We start from the raw sequence: 20,030 nt of genomic DNA on the forward strand, positions 1-20,030 counted from the left end.
AAAGCCACTGGTTTAGATGTACTTGTAGAAGATTTGATTGCTTATGGGTTACGGCAGGATTCTGTAGGATTCAGGTGAGTAGGGAGGGTGAAGCTTGTTCTGCAGGGAGCAAGGGCAAGTAACGATTTGCATTCCGGTAGGGTTTATATACTCTCCCGAAGGCTCAATGGATGTAGCCAGATCACGTGGGGCACATGGCTGTCTGGAAGGTTGGGGAAAACCACTTGTTAGTACACTCTCTATGACCTTCCAGAATGGGCAAGTGCAACTTGTTGATTGGAACCAAATAACAGGAAACAAATATATTGTTTTCTAGTGACAAACAACACCAGGGCCCCAGTAACAGTGAGAGTAAGGCTTGCTTTTGGCTCACGGGATTCTGGGGAAAGCTTGGAGGGATTTTATGGAAAACCACACCAAGGCCCGAGCAACAGCGACAGCAGTGCATTGATTAAGCGGAAACACTTGCTGGGGTTTAAGCATAATGGAAATTATGGATGCTGGGGAAGCATCAGTCATAAGGGAGGTGGGGCGGAACATCAGTTATGATATCATAGCATGTCATAAAGCTCCATCGGGGTATAACAACATGATCCCTGTGAGCTAGGCCCATTACACAGAGGACGCATGAGGGGGTCGTGACACAGCACTTGACTGAAAAACTTGTGATTCTTTATAAATCGCTGAAATAACTGCATATAAATTGCAAAAATATCAGGAAAGTAAATATAAGCTTGTGACATGTAATGCCATTGAGCAATTTTAACGTGTAAATTCCTAATTGATGTAGATAACTCAATATTTTAGTTTCCCCTAGCACCAAGAGTAATCTGCAATGCTGTTTTGCTACCAACTTAAACAAACAGAATAGTTCTCTGGGACTCTTCCAATGCAATCAATGTAATTCTCGCTCTTTGTACAAGAAACACTTTATTCCATTTATTCTTCAAAATAGGTGTAATTCAATACATCAAGAAACTCAAATTAGGTGCATGTGAAGCATCCATGAAAGGTGCAGTGGTGTGCGACATTTGCAATGATAGAAGTGTGGTAGGCAGGAATATTAGAAGGGAGTGTCTGTTGTTCAATTAAAATAGTGAATACATTTTGGACTGTTTTGGTCTTTTAAAGTCCTGAGTCCTGTTATGTTTTGTACCCTGGTTCTGTTATTGGGCATTGGAAAAGTGAATTTGCACTTGTAAATTGAACTTACACATGTAAATGGCCTTGTGAATAAGCCCATTAAGATGGACCATTAAACAGCACTCACCCATAAATGAGTGATATTGTAGAATGTGTGTGGTTTCAGATTGGGCCTTTTATCATCAAGGCCTGAGTTAACATTGACACATCATCACTCGTGTAAGTGTCTCTGGACGTTTTCCTAGTAGAACAAATACGTGTTTTTAAGTCAGTCTTAGGCTTTTTGTCTTTCTTTACCATAAATCTAAATTGCTGGTTGTTGACTCTGTATTACAAAACCTGGGACTATCAGAAGCATGCAGGAAATCACAATCTTGAAAGGAGAAAACATGAAAATAATTGGCACCCTAAACTCTCAAAATAAAAATGTTACAAAGATTGTTAAAGCTACAACAGATGAAAAAGAATTTGCCCATGAAAGATAACACATTGGTTTGTGGTGCGAGTGGCAGTGCTGGCGGCTGGACGTGGAGACTCTCCCCATGAAGGGGGAGTCTCACCCCATGAAGGTAGTGTCTTCAGACTCTAAACACTGTTGTGACCATCTGAGGATGCCCTAGAAGGAGTATTTTTATGGTCAATCATCAAGGGTTGGTAAGGCGCAACTATTCACCTATGAGGGTTTAAAGGCGCTGGGTGAAGTGGGGGGGCAGATCCGTCTTACCCCTGGGGTCATGGTGACTTCATGGGAATAGAATTATTGCCCCTCTATACCCTCATTGAATGTGGGAGTTTTTCATTTTATATTAAGAACTCCCTTGTCAAGACCTTTTGCTGTATCACTACTCGATTCTGCGGCCATTGTGATGAGTAAATGCTGTCAATTTCCAGTTTGATCTTAGGTTGCAGGCCATCGTTACCCGTTTCAAAGACTTTAAGGATTATTGGGTTAAACTCCGGAATAAGGAGGGGAATGGAGATGGCTGGAAGGCTCTCTTTTAAGGACTGGCATGTAAGATGCCTTTATTGATCTTTCCTGTAAAGCTAACTAGAGTAATCTTTGTAGTCATCTCCAAGCCAATATAACTCCATGGCCAATAACCTGCACTCAACTAGACCTTCTTGTCTTTAACCATGTGCCAATCGCAGCATTCCACCCTTTCCTGAAAGTGCAGGAATTAACATAAATGCTCAATATTACAATACAGTCCAACTAGGACACAGGCATGGCCAATATATATGGCAGGGTTGAGTAAATTATGCTGCAAGAAAGGGGAAATTATGCAGCATAATGGGGGACATCTTGTAGTAGCATTACTTCATGATTTCATCATTTTTACACTTGATAAAAACACTCTCTGGCATTGGTTGCACCTTATTGGTACCAGTTTATCAACCAAATATAACAATAAGCAACCAAAAGGTGACAGGTCTATCATTGCAAGGGGCCTTCCACTGCATAACAACATGTTTGGTCGAATTTGTAGAAATATGTGATCCGCTTGAGCTAGAAACACATTTATTTGTTAACATATGCAGATTGCGCTGCAGATGAAGGATTATGTGGCAAATGTGGCAAATCTAAAGCTATGCGGAAATTACTGAGGCTGCACAGTTGCATAATTCAAGTGGCCATGGGCATAGATAAGAACCCTCCATGGGCTTTGAACATATTGGGACATATTTATAAAGATGCTAGATGGCCTCGTTGTTACAGCTTGCTGGGTAACAGGGAGAGAAGAGGAAAGCAGCATATCTACCGAGATATGGCCCTCTCCTTCCCTCTCTCTAGCACTGATGCACAATCATTTGCACCATGGGGCAAGCGTGTTTGCCTAAATCTAGAATAGGTTTTTTAGAGGAAAGTTACCCTTCCAGCAGGAAATACAATGCTTAGACTAACTTTAAAACTTTTCTGACTTTGTTTTTGTGTTGAACAGCACAGGACAGATGCAAAGTCAACAAAGAAAAGAGAAATGAAAGTATGTTTCTTTTTAGTACAAGTTTTGAATTGGTATAATACTTGGGTGCAAACCCCTGCCTACTATTGTTAGAAGCTAGGGTTTTGCACCAGAAATCATGGGTGGTAGCACAGGAGCACCCATGTACCACCCATGTATCACAAAAATTTTTTTGCTGCGTTGGTTACTTTCAGGCAACTTTCCACATTTTGAGCAAGTGACGCATATCCAGTGCAAAACGTTTGTAAATCATGCCCATTGTTTTTGAAAATCCAAAAGTAGATTGAGGGGTACATTGGTGGCTTCCCAGGTCTTTGCTTTGGTGTGATGTTTCCTCACAATTGCAACAGAGGCTATTTCTGACTATAGTATGGCTGTCTTTGCTCTTGACGTTGCCCAGAAAGGCTTTTACTGGGTTTTAAGCTTTGATTGCATCAGAGTAGTAAATATCAGGTGGGGAATACTATGTTGTGTTGCATGTAATGCCCTAAGTTGAATGGGTAAGCCCAGATGTGAGTCACATGCTCACTGTGCCACTGGACCAACCTGCACCAGAGTGAAGAGCTCCAATCATAGGTAGAAAGTAAAGCCAGCATCAGTTTAGGGGCACCACTCATCCATGCTATACCCCTATATCTCTTTTTTGTTCAAAGAAGAATGCTGGGTAGGAAGCACATTGCTGGTAAGAGACAACAGGGTGGGAACTGTGAGCAGTCAGTAGCAAGCTGACAATGGAATGAATGCCCAGTAGCTTCCAGCACTGGCCAGCTGCTGGTTTATGGTGGCTGCACTGTCTGGCTTCACTTCTCAACTCCCAACAAGACAAAGCTAGCATGTTGAGGGCACACAACACTCAAAGACTTTACTAGCATGTCTCGTCATCACAGTATTGCACATGTCTGTGCTACAACCTCTCCCTCCCACATTTCTCAATGTAAACACAGAGCTGAGCTCTACCCTGATCTGCCTCCACTGCTCATGTCAAGCTGCCCCAAGGTTTAAGGCTGACCCTTATATTGGAATAGCCCCAGAAACAGAACGATGGCTACAGACTCAGAGAGTAAGCCACAGATGTATTAAGGACTTGAATTGTCCTTTAGTAGCGCAATTCATCACAAGTCAACAAAAGTTCTTAAATGGGATTTAGAAAACTGCACAAAGGGCTATTTGAACCACCGTGGGTGACTTTTAAGGAACTGTAAAGCAAAACACAGCGGCTTCCACTGCATCAAATTCTATTGGTTGAAGCATGGCATTCCCATCCATCCACCCATGAAATGTGTCATAACCCCAGATTTACTAAAGGTAGTAAAGCTGGAATTGCACCAAATTGGTTTGTCTATCACGGAGAGGCGAAATGAGTAGAAATGTGTCTATTTCTCCATGCTGCTCCTCCTTTCTATGATTGATGAATTCTACAACATCCATAGAAAGAGGAAACTGCATCTTAGGTAGAGAGCCATGGAGAGCCACATCTTAATAGATATGGTGCTGTTCAGCTCTCACCTGTTCACATAATGAAGCACATTATCTTTGCTTGCTGCCCTACTTAACTCAAACGTTTTGTAAATATTTCCCACTAGATATATTACATTATGGCAGACATTTTTAGTTTTAGCATTAGTAAAGACCTTTTGATTTTACTAAAAATCATATGTATATGATATTACCTACTGACAGCAGCCAGTAGGTAGCTATAGTTTGGACCTAGTTCTCATGGGGAATCATTTTGTTTTGCTAACTTTGGCACAGTTTGATGAATCTTTACAACATTTTCATACTAGTATGCCAGACACTTTAGCTGCATTCAGGAACAGTTTTGGGGTGATTCATCAGGCAGGGGCTAAGAAATATTGCTGGTAGCAAAACACCTTTTTCCCATACAATTTCTCAAAGGGATTTTGGACATGACTAAAGCCCGAACTGTTGAACAGAATTATAGCAAAATTAGCAGAAAGCTAGATCTTGTTCCAGAAAGATCTCGTTTTGTAATTTGGTGTACATCAGTTTCAGCAATTTCAGAGTTATTAAAGAAATATTATTTTTGTATATCTAGGGATGCGGATCCATGCGCCAACAGCAATGCCATGATTGGCTGACCGTAACCTGAAAACAAAGTTGCAGCCACCATTTTATGAATCAGGAATTAGTTCCGGGTGGGAATTACAATTACAACTGATACAATGGGGCATGATAGGGGTACGCTGACCCCATGGGACTAATGTGAATCCGTGATGATTTCAGCTCACAATTGAAAAAAAACACAACTCACAGACCCACTCACAGAGTCTCTTATACCCCCACACTACAACTCCCACAAAATAACTCAAACTACTACTTACAGACCCACAAGGCCACTCACTCACCCATTCAGCCACTCACACACCCTCTTACAGACCACACTGCTACTCACACATCTATTCATAAACTCATTCATCTACTTTCACACCATCTCACAAACCCCTAAAACCACTCACACACTCACATACCCACTCACATACCCATACACATACTCACACACCAATTGATACACATGCACACCTACTTACACAGCCATTTACCCACACAAAGACCCATACATCTACTCACACACCCATATGCCCACCCACGTACCCACTCATGGACCTACAGAACCACACAAACACATTGACTCACAGACCCACACAGATGCTTACACACTCTCTCACATACCCAATCACTCATACACACACACCTATTCGCACACTCACAAACCCACTTACCCATTCACACAAGCACTCACACACCCACTGACACATCCATACAGTCACTCACACGCCCATTCACAGACTTACATACCCACTCACAGAACCACAAAACCACTCACACACTCAGAAAAAACACAATCACATACACACTCACACACCCATACAAACATTCACACACTATTACACTACCACTCCCACACCCATTCAAACACCCATTCAGCCACTCACACATCCTCTCACACACCCACTTACACACTCACTCACACACCACACCCTTTCATACCCATACAACCAATCACACCCCAAGTTGCAAACACATAAAGCCACAAACACACACCAGCTGTATTAAATGTGCTGTTGTTTTGTTTTGAATGCATGCTTTTAGCCACTCACACATCCTCTCACACACCCACTTACACACTCACTCACACACCACACCCTTTCACACACTTACATACCCATAAAACCAATCACACCCCAAGTTGCAAACACATAAAGCCACAAACACACACCAACTTAATTAAATGTGTTGTTGTTTTGAATGCATGCGTTTAGTTGGGAATGGATCTATGGATTTGTCGTGAATCCACCCGCAACATACCCATTCACACACTCACTCATACACCCAGTTACACACCAACAAAGCCACTTACACACTTACAGTATTAAATATGTTGTTGTTTTGCATTGAATGGGTTATTTTTATTGGGAATGGATCCATGGATATGTCTAAAATACACCTGCAATATACCTGTTAGACCCCTTATTTTGCTGGGGGTCCACAGGAGATCCTCAGATCTGAGTAAGAAATGAGAAAAAAGGATTTGAAAACAGAAATAGCTAGTGTTTGGGAAAAGGGTTGGCTCTCAAAAGAGAACACCCTGTTGCCTGTGTCTATGAAATGGACTCTGTCTTTTTGACGTACCCCATCCATGAAGTTGTTATGGTACATAGATCCCATGATGGGGTCTCCAAGAAATGCAGAAACTGTTTCATTTTTAATGTATGTGGAAAAAGTGACATTAATTACCAAAGTTGTCCTTTATTTGGATTTCCATTCCTACCCCAGTAAGTGTGCCTAGGTCATTGCCACTACAGTGCACAATCATTAGGTCTGGATGTTGGCAGTCCACAATGCGTTCAACTAAAGGCAGCAAAAAATTCCATTTTAACCCTTTCTACCCAACACAGGTAATGTCTACATTAGGTAAACCTAGGTCCCTGTCAATGTCACTCTGTCTGGCTCTCTCTTTGGCCCAAAACACAAAACTATGGCCCACAATTCAGACCATTTTGGAAACAAGCAGGAGTAGTGTGGTAATGATGAAGGCTGCTTCGTAGTCCATGTAAGTATTACGTAGTTTTATTTACTTTCTGCTGCTCAGCCCATCCTGCAACTGACACTCTCCACATACAGGCATCCTCACATTCCCTTACATCCCCATGCACATTAACATTCCACAGCACATTCAGACTGGCTGAGCAGCAGGTATAACAAGTAGTAAATAGGAAAAGGCTGCAGCAGAATGAGGCAGTTTTGAAGATGCAAGGTAGTTAAAATGGATTTGGTGGTGGAGATGTGTAGGGAACTAAAACTAGGTAGTGAGTTTAACAAACAAAGTTACTACCTCTGTGATTGGCCTTATAGGCCACCCTCAATATTTTAATTAAGGGACGATCATTGGCCTTAGGAGAGGAGATAAGGGCTGTTTTGGCATTCCGACATTCCTTTTTGAACCAAGGGCGGGGAGGCTTCCTAATAGGCCTGTTGTGTTTTTACTGGGAAAAAAAATCCACCATAATCATCAATAGGTGAATAAGCACCTATTACACCACCGGGATTAGGGTTGATGAGTTCTAGCACAAGGGTGTTGTGATCACTATCTGATCGTGCCAAAACCTTGAAATTAAAAACCATATGCCAGGATTTGGAGTCTATTAGGATGTAATCTAGTAAGTATCCTCACCCATTTCTAGTAAAGGTGTAATTACTAGTGGATTCAGATTTAGTTCTTCCATTACATGCCCTTAGAGAATGTTTTAAAACAAGGCAATTCATCTGTATCATCAGGGGAGACCACATTTTGACTGGAGGGCACAGACAACAGCTGTCTGAAACTGAACTCAGACAAGACAGAAGTCCTTATCCTTGGACCATCACCATCTGCCTGGGACTACTCCTGGTGGCCGCCGGCCGTAGGCAGCACACCCAAACCAACGGACCCGGCACGCAACCTGGGCTTCATCCTGGACTCCTCCCTGTCGATGACCAGACAAGTCAACGCGGTCTCGTCCTCGTGTTTCAACATCCTACGCATGCTCCGAAAGATCTTCCGTTGGATCCCTACCAAAACCAGGAAGACGGTCACCCAGGCACTTGTCACACACGGCTGGACTACGGAAACACCCTCTACACTGGAACCACCGCCAAACTGCAGAATAGACTCCAACGCATCCAGAACACCTCCGCATGACTCATCCTGGACATCCCCGGCCACAGCCACATCTCCGGACACCGGAAAGACCTGCACTGGCTCCCTGTCAGCAAAAGAATCACGTTCCGCCTCCTCACCCACGCACACAAAGCCCTCCACGACCTAGGCCCCAGGTACCTCAACGATCGCCTGACCTTCTACACTCCCACCCGCCAACTACGATCGACCAGCCACGCTCTCGCCGCCGTGCCACGCATCCGAAAAGCCACCATGGGAGGAAGATCCTTCTCCTACCTGGCAGCCAAGACCTGGAACTCCCTCCCCATCCATCTCCGTCTTACTCAAGACCACCTCTCCTTCAGGAAGCAACTCAAGACCTGTCTATTCGAGCAATAACGGATCCCCCCCCCCTCCAAGCGCCTTGAGACCCTCTGGGTGAGTAGTGCGCTATACAAATTTCTTGATTGATTGATTGATAGACTCTGGGATAGCCCAGAATGTATCTTCTTCTGAGAGGGAGTCCTTGTGCAAGCCCTCCAGTGGCTTGAACTGACAATTAAAATCCCCTCCGACGATCACTGTATGATAGTCTGCGATGGTGGCTAGAAATGACGCAAGTGTGTGTAAGAAAAGGAGGTATCCCCGACTAAAGTTCCTAAATCGGGATCACTAATTTGTTTGGAAAGACAAATATTTAGGAACATAGATTTCTAATGGACACAAACTGACAACAAATGGTACTGACTATGGATTGACAATACACATGGGGGTATGTAATAAAAAGGGTACTTTATTTATTAATATAATTATTTAGGATCTAGCTTTTTAACATTCATTGTCGATCCAACATTGATTCTGATATTTTGCAATTTATACTTGTTATGCGTCACAATACATTTAGATATCAATATACATTTCATAAATAGATACAAAAAGTGCAAAACATATACAGAAAATATAATCTATACACAGGGATATTTGGTATTAGTCAGAAACACATAGCAAAAAAAAATATAACATTGCTACGCGCATTTCGGCTATGAGCCTTCATCAGGAAGCCATGGTGTATGTTCCAAGTGTACCAATATGATATTGCAGCCGCAATATAGGGGGATGAACTCTAGGTGCACCTATAGAGTCACACTAAGGCCCAGATGTAACACAGTTTGGGATGCAGAGGTGGACTCTTAACTGCTAGTAGAGTATTGGGATATGTCTCTACATTGCCATCCTATAGTTTTGGATAGGCAAGAATCTTAGTGGAGTAGCGACATAGGGTAACGGTGGAGGTCCAAGACGTGTTACCGGGGGCGGGACATCTATGTTTAAACTTAGTTCGTGTGATTCTCGCTTATATGGGTCCTCGCTCCAGGTAGGAGAAAATGGCACAACGATTCTTCAACTGAAGTTAATATCATCCTCCAATGGTGGGATCTGGCTCTCCGGCGTCTCCTATAACACCACCGGGATTAGGGTTGATGAGTTCTAGCACAAGGGCATTGTGATCACTATATGATCGTGCCAAAACCTTGAAATTAAGAACCATATGCCAGGATTTTGAGTCTATTAGGATGTAATCTAGTAAGTATCCTCGCCCATTTCTAGTAAAGGTGTAATTACTAGTGGATTCAGATTTAGTTCTTCCATTACATGCCCTTATAGAATGTTTTAAAACAAGGCAATTCATCTGTATCACCAGGGGAGACGACATTTTGACTGGAGGGCACAGAGACTCTGGGATAGCCCAGAATGTATCTTCTTCTGAGAGGGAGTCCTTGTGCAAACCCTCCAGTGGCTTGAACTGACAATTAAAATCCCCTCTGACGATCACCGTATGATTGTCTGCGATGGTGGCTAGAAATGACGCAAGTTCCTCAAAAGTTTTAAACTCCTGGCCCATTGTAACTGGTATCAAGTGCACATTTAAGAGGGCAATAGAGATTTTGGGGGAAAAGTGCAGAAGGACGCACAAAATATCATTTGAGGGCGATTCAATCCATTCTGCAGAACATCCTAGGAGAACTGCCACCCAGGTGGTCAGGCCTCCCGAGGGTCTCCCTTTCCCCCCTGATAATGCAGGAATATTAGAGGTGGCATAACCCGCTTTTAAAATCTCCTCTCTTGCCCATGTCTCCTGGAACATGCAGATCTCATGTTGGTCAATAAAGTGGCCCCATTCGGGATCATCAATCTTGCTGCTCAGACCAGCTAGGTTCCAGGATAAAACATGCAGCGTTAAATGATCTAGACAGTTGATTTTTTTTTTTAACTGGTGGAGTGAGTTGCAAGGGAGGCCCGCAAAAACCAGCGTCACCTTTCATAATAGACCCGCTAGAACATGGGGGTAGCTCCTTACAAATCAGAGTTGTGTTTGGGCCTTCAATACTGTTCCCTGGTGAGGCGCTCACGCAGGTTTCCCCTTCCTCTGGCATCGTACAATGCCCTACATCGTTCTCACGGGACTCAGTTGACCCTGCTGCACTTCGGGGCAATGGTTTGGTCCTCAAGTCAATCTACTACTTCTAGGCTACTAAATCTATTTGCTGTAAAAACATTGTACAGTTGTTGCCTAGGCCATTGACGATCTATGGTAACTTTGTTAAGGCTATATTTTTCGTGTCTCCCATCCCACCCCTGGTGCCTTTTGCCTTGCTGGGCCCTCTCAGGGGGGTAAAAATAACCCAGTAGAAGGGCTAGAATAGAATCCATTTGAGTCTCGGCCTCTCTATTTAAAATTTCTTGCACAATATAGGGGTTCCTGAAATTAATTACTATACAGTCACCCTCCTTATCTTTGGGCCTTCATCCTAGCCATTCCACTCTGTGTGTAGTTAAAATGTATTGTGTATCTTCGTACTTGAAGTATCTGTGGTTCGCTAGCCAATGCATGCATTTATTTCTTAAATCTTGGTGTTGCTTGTGTTGATCCCTTCTCAGCTCGGGTATGCCAGCCAGAATAAGAACGTATGGGGTTGCGGCCGGTGGCAGGTTTATAACTGGGGGAAGAGTGTTTTCCCTGGGAGCTTGCAAGCAAGTTGCATGTTCTACCCCTGCCCTTTGATTAATCAGCAGCCTATGCCTAGTGAGTTGTTTAAGCAGGGGGGTGGGCTTGATCTACTAGTGGTGGCAATAGGTGCCCTCTCTATGTTGGCTCTAGTGGGGACTGGCAGATGTTGTGTCTCTGGATTTGATACTTGAGTGACTGAGCTAGCATTATGTTTAGAGGGTAGGTTGGCCATACTAATGTTCTCTCTTGCCTGATCTCGGGGACTGATGTCCCTTACACCAGTCCAGTTGGCTGCACCCCTATTGCTTGTCCAGTTAATAATGAGCATGGTCAATTTGTCAAACCTTCCTATGAGAGGTTTAAGTTCATGCTTAACTATGTCCCTCACTTGAATTTGAAAATCCACCACTAGCTTAGTTACCCAATTTGGCTGATCATTGGCTGTTTCGGTGGTGTTTGCTTGACCTCCAATCCCGATGTTCCTATTATCTTTGTTCTCTGCCATGCCCTTCTTCATTTTTACTGCTGCTTTTACTGGTGGTTTAGGTCTCCCTTTTTTGACAGGTTGTATAGGGGATTCCACCCTCGTTTGGTCAGGAATACTAATTACATCTATTGAAGTGTGGACCGTTTGTGGATCGTTAATCAGGCATTTTAAGATTCCTAATATTTGTTAGGTGTGAGAGTCTATCATAGGGATTTCTAAGTTAGGTGTAAGCGATAAGCGTCTTTCTGTCAGCTCAATTTTAGTGGCCACAGCTCCTAGAGTCTTTTCCAACATCCTATCTATGGATGTCGGCTTAGTTTTGGATGTAGGGATCGAAGGGGCCTTTGGTTTCTTTTCCGTGCATGCTTGTTTCCCCATTCTCTTTAAGTTGGGATAATTAACTATATATTTTAGCTGGCTTTGGTTTGTGAACTAGTGGTTAACATTGAATTTGGGCTTGAATGCAGGCTTATTGACTACAGCTAGTTTGAGAAAGCAATAGTGCAAGTATGCAGTGTAAATAAGGAACATACAATAGTCAACACCAAGAATAATGGGGCTAATGGGTGAGAAAGCCTACAGCAAAAGGTGCAACCTACCACCTAATCGGTGGGATTGACACTGGAATATAAAATTCTGTAATAGCACCTGCCCTTGATCAGTTGAGGGTAAGCACAGATGAGGTTAAAAAAAAAAAATTAGATTGCCCCAGAGACAATCTTATTAAACAGTAAACGTTCTTGTGCACCAAACTAATGTTACAAGTTAAAACGGGTGGATTTTGTTGCACACTCTTTGTAAGTGGGTAAAAAAAATCATTGTGGACTCAGATTATAGATATTTAAAAAAATATATATTATTCATATACAATGTAACATAAGGAGGGGACTTAAAGTAGAATAGTTCGGCTGCATTTTTTTTAAAGAGCACTGAATTATGTATACACCGTGTCCTGCATGGGGGTACAGAAAAAGTGGTCTGCACCACTATAATAACTGTTCTGTTTGCTGAGCATACACTTGCTTTTCCCGAAGAAAACCAAAGAAAACCCAGAGAATGGTCTTACCAGAGTCTTTCTGGGGTGAAGATACATAGGCCAAGTGGGGGGCCCTGCCCTGGCTCCTCCTGCGCTGACGGGCGCAGACGGCCCCGCCCGTAACCCGGGCTTCGCTTGGGCACGCCTGTGCATGTCCGAAACTGCGGGAGGTCTGAGCTGGCTTTAAACACCTCCTGGCGTGGCTCAGATGCGGCGCGGCGTGACAGGCGCTGTGCTTGCTGGGAGGTGTAGTCACCTACCTCCCAGCAGCGTCGATGAAAGCAAGGGCTGGGGCGTGGGGGGGATGAGCACACAGCTCAACTGGCTCCCCTGTGGCTCCTGTGTCACCCCTGCAATTTGCGTCAATGATGGGCAATGTATGTTCTCCATTCTGCATTGAATGTGGGCTTTGCTGTGGGTGGCAGTTGCTTTCTGGTGTTACTGGAAGTGACTTCTATAAAGCAATGCTGTTGCAAATACCCAACAAATTCCTTTAATTATTGATAAGAAGACTATTACAATTTGGCAACGATTTTGACGGACCTTACGACCACCAGACATCGACACTGTTGGGGTGATATTGAATCAAATCACGCCCTGGCAGCGTGACAGTTTCACCTTACTGTTGACCTCAAAACATGGGAAAATTTGTGTTTATCAGCGGTCTCATGAGGAAGGCTAATTAGAGCTGTGACTGTCAATGTATTGAAGTGTTGAGAGGTCAGTTGCCAGCATGTATGATGTGCCAATCTTGGTTAAAGGAGTGCAAACCTTCTTCTGAATATGAATCCTATATATACAGGGACATTCGTCCAAAGGTGGATGTTTCACAACAGAAAATGAAACAGTATTTTGATGGTAAACATGGTGTCAAAACAACTGAGCATAAAATCCAGGTGTGTGATTGGTTATGTATTCAAGAACCAAGTCATGTTCCAAAGGGGTCCTCTAATTTCCGAGAACCTTCAATGGTGTATGCAGTCAATGGTAATGCTGTCAGGATAAAAGTGAATGAATGGTGGGATTTAAGCAGGTTTGTAAAAGTGAGTGTGTCAGATGACTATTCTCAAGATATCTCTCAAGGTGAACAAGACGAAAGTATTGAATCACCATGTCAGCACAGAAAATATCATAAGTATGTCAGAGAGAAAAGAACAATAAGAAGCTGGCACGTTTTTGTACTTGAAATTATTATAATGTGTCTACAAGTGTATTGCATTGAAAACCACATTATAAGATGTACAATATATGGAAATTATATTTATATTTATATTGGTTTATCTAGAGCATTATATGTTTGGTTTATTAAGAGGAGGAATGTGTCTCGTAATATCATGAACATGATTTCAAAAAGGTTAATGCACTTAGAATCAATGTTGGAGTAAGGATGTTCTACATTCTTTATGGAATGTTGGCTTTGCTCTGGGTGGTAATTGCTTCCTGGTGCTGTTGAAAGCATCTTCAAAAAACAATTTTTTTACAAAAACCTAATAAATTCCTTTACCTATTGATGAGACCACTACTACAAACCACTAATGTAGCTACTCGCTTACTTATGGTATGTAATCAAATAGTATGTAATATGAAGATAACTATATTATAAATTTGCTTTTCAGATATCTAATTGTGTTTACATAGTAAAGAAAGGTGAAATGATGAGGTAACAAATAAGAATTATGCTTCTTGACAGCATCCATAGGGGGGGAAACAGATGATATATTTATTTCCACTGCATTTGTTTGGCACAATGAGTCACCATGTCTTGCAGGTTTGGTGAAACAGTGAGAAAGGTAATTATCAGGTCAAGGAGTGAGAGTCCCACAGATGGTTCAGCTGGTGATGATAAGGCATCACTTTCTGTCTCTCTTTTCATCCTTTGATACATTGTTGTATGTAAGGTTTGCAAGTGTTTTAAATTGGATGATGTGTCATGGTTTGAAAACTTTTTGGGAAGTGGTAAGTGCAGAAGAGTTCTTAACATTGATACTCTCTTCTTTTGAAGGAAAGGGAATGATGCAATGGAGTTGTGCTGCAGAGACTGTCTCTACAAAGATGTGACTGAAATGACTGATTTAGTGTATGGTTTTCGATGTGGATAGGTGACTAGACCCATGGCCGCATTGCAATGGATCTGCGGATCCAGAAAACAAATTCAAACTTTTTGAATTGTAAATAACTAAATGTAATGTTATGTTTATTTGTTATGTGTTAATAACATGCATATATAAACTTATAAAAATGTATATTACCAAATTGAACTTGTAGGTCAAATCATAGAACAATTCATAGTAAAAGAAAACCTGTGAACTTCACTGATGAAAACAAAAGTTACAGGTATGTTATAGTTAGGAAATACCATTAAAAACATAGAAATTCACTGAAAAAACAAAGGTTACAGGGATGTTATAGTTAGGACCTATAATTTAAAAAGCATAGAAATTACCTGGAAAAAAAGGTTACTGGGATGTTATAGTTAGGTTGAGATTTTACACACCAAATCATAGAAATTCAGCAGTTATAGTTACCTGAGCTAACTATACCTTAAGTCCCTGCAATGCACTGCTTATGACTTCACATTTTACATCACTCATGAGATAGTCAGTTACATCACTGGTTATATCCCTGATGGCAGACTTAGCACCAGAGCTGTGGCATTTGTCACTAGTCTATCACCAGATCCATCCTTAACTTTACATGCATGCAGGACTGATTGGCAAGGCCAATGCTTGTTTCACCTATGCGTCCATTTTTTACTTTTTTTCTCTGTCAGATATTATTGCAATTGTCCATCTAAAAATATACCATATCTCAACTAAGTTTCCCCCATCAGTTATATCCTGTGACTATCTAAAACTGAAAGTAGCAATGAGTGGTAATTACCTGATCATGCTTCCTTGCGAAATCGTGCCTCACTATTACATTACAAAGATGCATACATAGGTAATTTCCTCTTACCTGCCATGAATGGATGTCTTTGGAGTCAGCGCATGAGTTCCCAGTAAAAGGTCCTTCTCCCGGTGTGCAGGATATCAGATTATGTAAAGCATGAGCCATGGCATATACTGCTGTGTAGCTTTGGTAAGTGTAGCTTAGATCATTCAGTTCAAACAATGTGCTGGCAAGTTTACCCAAAGACTCTACCCCAGAGCAAGACGTCAGTGGGCTTGGAGGGCCTTCTTGTTCTTCTCCTTCAGTCAGATTAACTTTTGAAAATGTACAGTGGAGCGCCTCTTCCCAGAATTGTTTTATAAATATGTCATGAGGGTATCTAGAAGGATGAAGGTGGTATAAAAACCTCTCAAAATCCAACATGTGTTCTGTGTATGGTGCAATTCCTAGGGACCCATTGAATATTTTCCAGGCATGATTCGGGAGCAGTCCGCGGGATATGATAAATGCTACAGTGAATATCCAGACTTTGCTGGTGATGTTTTGTTCATAAAGGGTTTGCAGTAACAACTTGACATGGACCTCAGGGCTGTGAACAATGATCACCTTAACTGAGTGTCCCTGGATCATTTGTGCCAGTTGTAAAATCTTCTCCTTGGAGAATCTGAGGTTTATTTGTTCCGTGAAGGCAACACAACCACCATTGTCCTCAATGTGTTTCTTGATGCCTTGGCCACCCTGCAAACCCAGCTCATCATTAGAAATTATCATTCCTACCCATGTCCACTGGAAGTGACCAATCAGACTTGCAAGTGCCTTGTTCTGGAATGTGAAGCTACGCACAGTGCGCAGGAAAGAAGGGAACTGGTGCTTGTCGCTGAGGGAAGGGAGCTGGGATAAGTGACTGATCTGCCAAGGAATACAAGAGAAGGCACAAAACGCACACAAATAAGGATAATTGTAACCAATATTTATTTTTTACCACACATATATTAAAGATGATAAAATATGTGTTACTGGTGAACATGGGTATATTGTCAGTAGTTGGCCTCAATAATGAACGCACATCATATACTTATCCTGGTAAGAAGATCTGACACGCCTACATGAACCTCTGCCTCACATTTCACACACCACAAAGATCCCTCTGCTCAGCCCATCTCTCCCTTGTGACGGTACCACGCACAACGAAGACCAGATCTGGAGGATGATCTTTCTCCCTCCTCTCTACCAAGGCATGGAAATCCTTCCCTGTCCACCTCCGACAGACTCTATCACTGTCCAAGTTCTTGAAGGACCTCAAGACTTGGCTCTTCGACAGAGCTCCGTAATCTCCGGTAAGTCAGCTGTGGCCCGTGCAGGTAGGAGCGGTGGGGTGGTGGGGCTGGCATGGGAGGATTTTGACAGACGATGGCGAGGGAAAACTTATTATTTATTAAATATTTCCTTGTTGTTGAATGTTGAGATCCCCCCACCCGGCCCCACCCGCTCTTACCTGCACTGGCCACAGCAGCGGGAGCTGTGCAAGCCCACCTCCCCCCTCAGAGCCTTGAGACCCCATTCAGGTGAGTAGCTGCACTGTATAAGCAATGATTGATTGAGAAGAAAAGTACTGAAAGCAAGGCACATATTCAGTACTATAGTTTAGTCAATGGCTGTGGAGAAGCATGATTTTGCATCTTTATTTATTCATTACTTTTAGGCCCAGGTGTACAAACATTTCACACTAGGTTTGCACCAGAAAAGTGATGCAAACCGGTACAAAATGTTTGGGGGGATTTTCTTTCCAGTGCAAAGCTTGTTTTGCACTGGAAAATTGCCAGAAAATAATGCAAAGCAACGGAATGCGCTGCTCTGTATCATTCTGTGTCAATGATATGAACCATGGGTGGTACATAGACATTCCCATGTAACCACCTATGTTTTTTAATGCAAATCCTATCTACTAATAATAGCAGACAGTGTTTTAGAAAAGCTTGTATTTCTCCTAAGTTTTTCCACTTTGCATATGTGTTGCACTATAGAGCCTCCACCCAATGTTGGAAACGTTTTCAAGTTTGTCTAGGCATATTTTATTGTACTAGAAGAGTACCCTTTCGGTACAATAACCAATGCTAGACTCCTGCAGGCAGCTTTCCAGCTTGTTGCAAAGGTATGTGTGTGGCGCTTGGCAGCATGATTGACCGTCAGTGCCATTTTTTAGAATCAATCAATATATAAATCTTTATTCAGTAAATAAAATCACCAAAAAATAATACAAATTAAAAAACAATAATATCAAGTTCATAGTTGATAAAAATAAACAGTATAATCGCTCATAAAACTGTGAACATTAGGGCAATCAATCAGGTCTCATTTTCCTAAACACCCACACAGTTCGTAAAAAGGATACTACAGTAAAAATCACATACTTGGTGGGGAGCATCTGAAGATACATCAGAACAGGCCTAACTTGTTTCAAGTTCAAAGATGTCAACAAGGGAAGTAAAAAACGCTATTTCGGTCAGCTGAAATGAGAGAAACACATTGTAAAATGCAGTATGTCCTGCGGAGACAAATTGTCACAGCCGCAGGGTGCCCTAACCTCAGACTGTACCCACCCACACGGAGTTGCCAAAAATGGTGCAGTTGATTGAACCTAAACCTGGCCAATAAGAACCTGTCATGCTGTGAGTGAACCATGACCAGATACGGCTCCATTCCCTGCAAAGGTTTTAAGAGCATGTGACCTCGAACTGATGGCTTCTGAAGATCTATGCCTTCTCTTACTGGGTGGGAGCATTCAGTTCAGTTCAAATAACTTTATTCAATTCAAAAAAAGAATCATAAAAGTATACTAATAAAGTTGTCAAATATCAAACATTCAAAGCACAAATGGTATTTCACAGATCATATTCACAATTTTCACGCCAACCCCCCATGGTCACTGAAAAGTCTAAAGTGCAGTGCATTAAAATATATTTCTCATCTTCAGATCACTAATATTAATCATACAATAGGATCATAAAAGGAAAATACACAATATACAAAACATCATATTAAAAAGACATAAAATCAATAAAAAAGTCATAATTCATAACAGTTCCTAATCAAAAGTGCAGATCTAATAAAACTGAGCATAGAGATACATATAGCAGCAGTTGACAATGTTCTCAGGCACTCAAAGCCTTCCATATATGTACATGGCCCAATGTCCCTCAAAAGGGGTTTGATAAAACAATCTCTAGGGGCTTTGTAAAGTGAGCAGAAGAGTACAAAGTGCACTGTGCATTGTTGGGCTACATTATTACATGGGCAAGGGGGCAGCCTCTCACACCAACCCCCTTGTTTTGGGTAAGCAGCCAAAAAGTGCAATATTTTCAACCGAAATCTGGTCAAATAGAAACGCCATTGTATGTGTGTGGTAAAAGAAAAATAAAACTGTTGTTGTGCTGTAACCACTTGATTAGGTGTTAATGTTTCTTGCCTATGCAATCCTACAACAGTACAATATGCATTGTTGATAACCTTCTTCATGTTCAAATTAATGGAGGCCGGATTATCATAAAAACTCTCTAGCCCTATTTTATAGAAAGTATCCTTTACATAGCGTAACCAGGGTATCAACATGGCCTAGTCAAGATTGATGCAATCCTTTACAATTTCTTTTGAGAATGACAAATACTCAGAGGTCTATATTTTTCCCCACAGTAGTAAAGACGACACATTAATTATGTCCTTCACAGGTTGCAGGCCCACCTCTGTGTGGCAGAAAATATTTGGAGAACTATTGGGGATTGATAGTAATCGCTTTAAAAATGTATTCTCCATCATTTGAATCTGTTCATTTTTATGGCATCCCCATACCCCTGCCCCGTAAATTGCCACAGGCAGACACTTTGATTTATACAAAGTCATCAAATCCCCTATTGGTTTTTGCCCCAGTTTGCTAGCGAAACGGAAAAGGGCCTCTACAGATCTAGTTGTTTTTTTAATCCGAGTCTTTATCAAGTCATCCCAATTCAGTGTTATATTAAAAAGGTTTCCGAAGTAATTAAAATGTGTGACTTTTTCAATGGCCATGTTGTCCACGGTATATTTACAGGTCTTAATTCTACCTGGACCACAGGCCATAGCATAAGATTTATTAAAATTGACCCTAAGATCTAGACCCAACATGAATTCATTAAATGCATCTAGGCATTTCTGCATGCTATTTGCCGTTAGAGTAATCAAAACGGTATAATCCGCGTATGACAGTAACGGTACATAATTGCCATTTATCTTAGGAAAATCTAAACATTTTTGCGATAAAAACTGTTCCAGACCATTTGTGTAAATTAAAAACAAAAAAGGTGCCATGATGC

The 20,030-nt window shown here is 41.8% G+C and overlaps 1 protein-coding gene across 1 annotated transcript in view; it reads right to left on the reverse strand.

The window, feature by feature from the left end:
- LOC147693318 (vomeronasal type-2 receptor 26-like) overlaps positions 1-20,030 on the reverse strand; it is a 119,355-nt gene that overhangs the window by 56,552 nt on the left and 42,773 nt on the right. The gene's annotated exons all lie outside the window — the stretch shown is intronic.

Source organism: Lissotriton vulgaris, chromosome 8 (genome assembly GCF_964263255.1).
Source record: "Lissotriton vulgaris chromosome 8, aLisVul1.2, whole genome shotgun sequence".
Classification (NCBI taxonomy): domain Eukaryota; kingdom Metazoa; phylum Chordata; class Amphibia; order Caudata; family Salamandridae; genus Lissotriton; species Lissotriton vulgaris.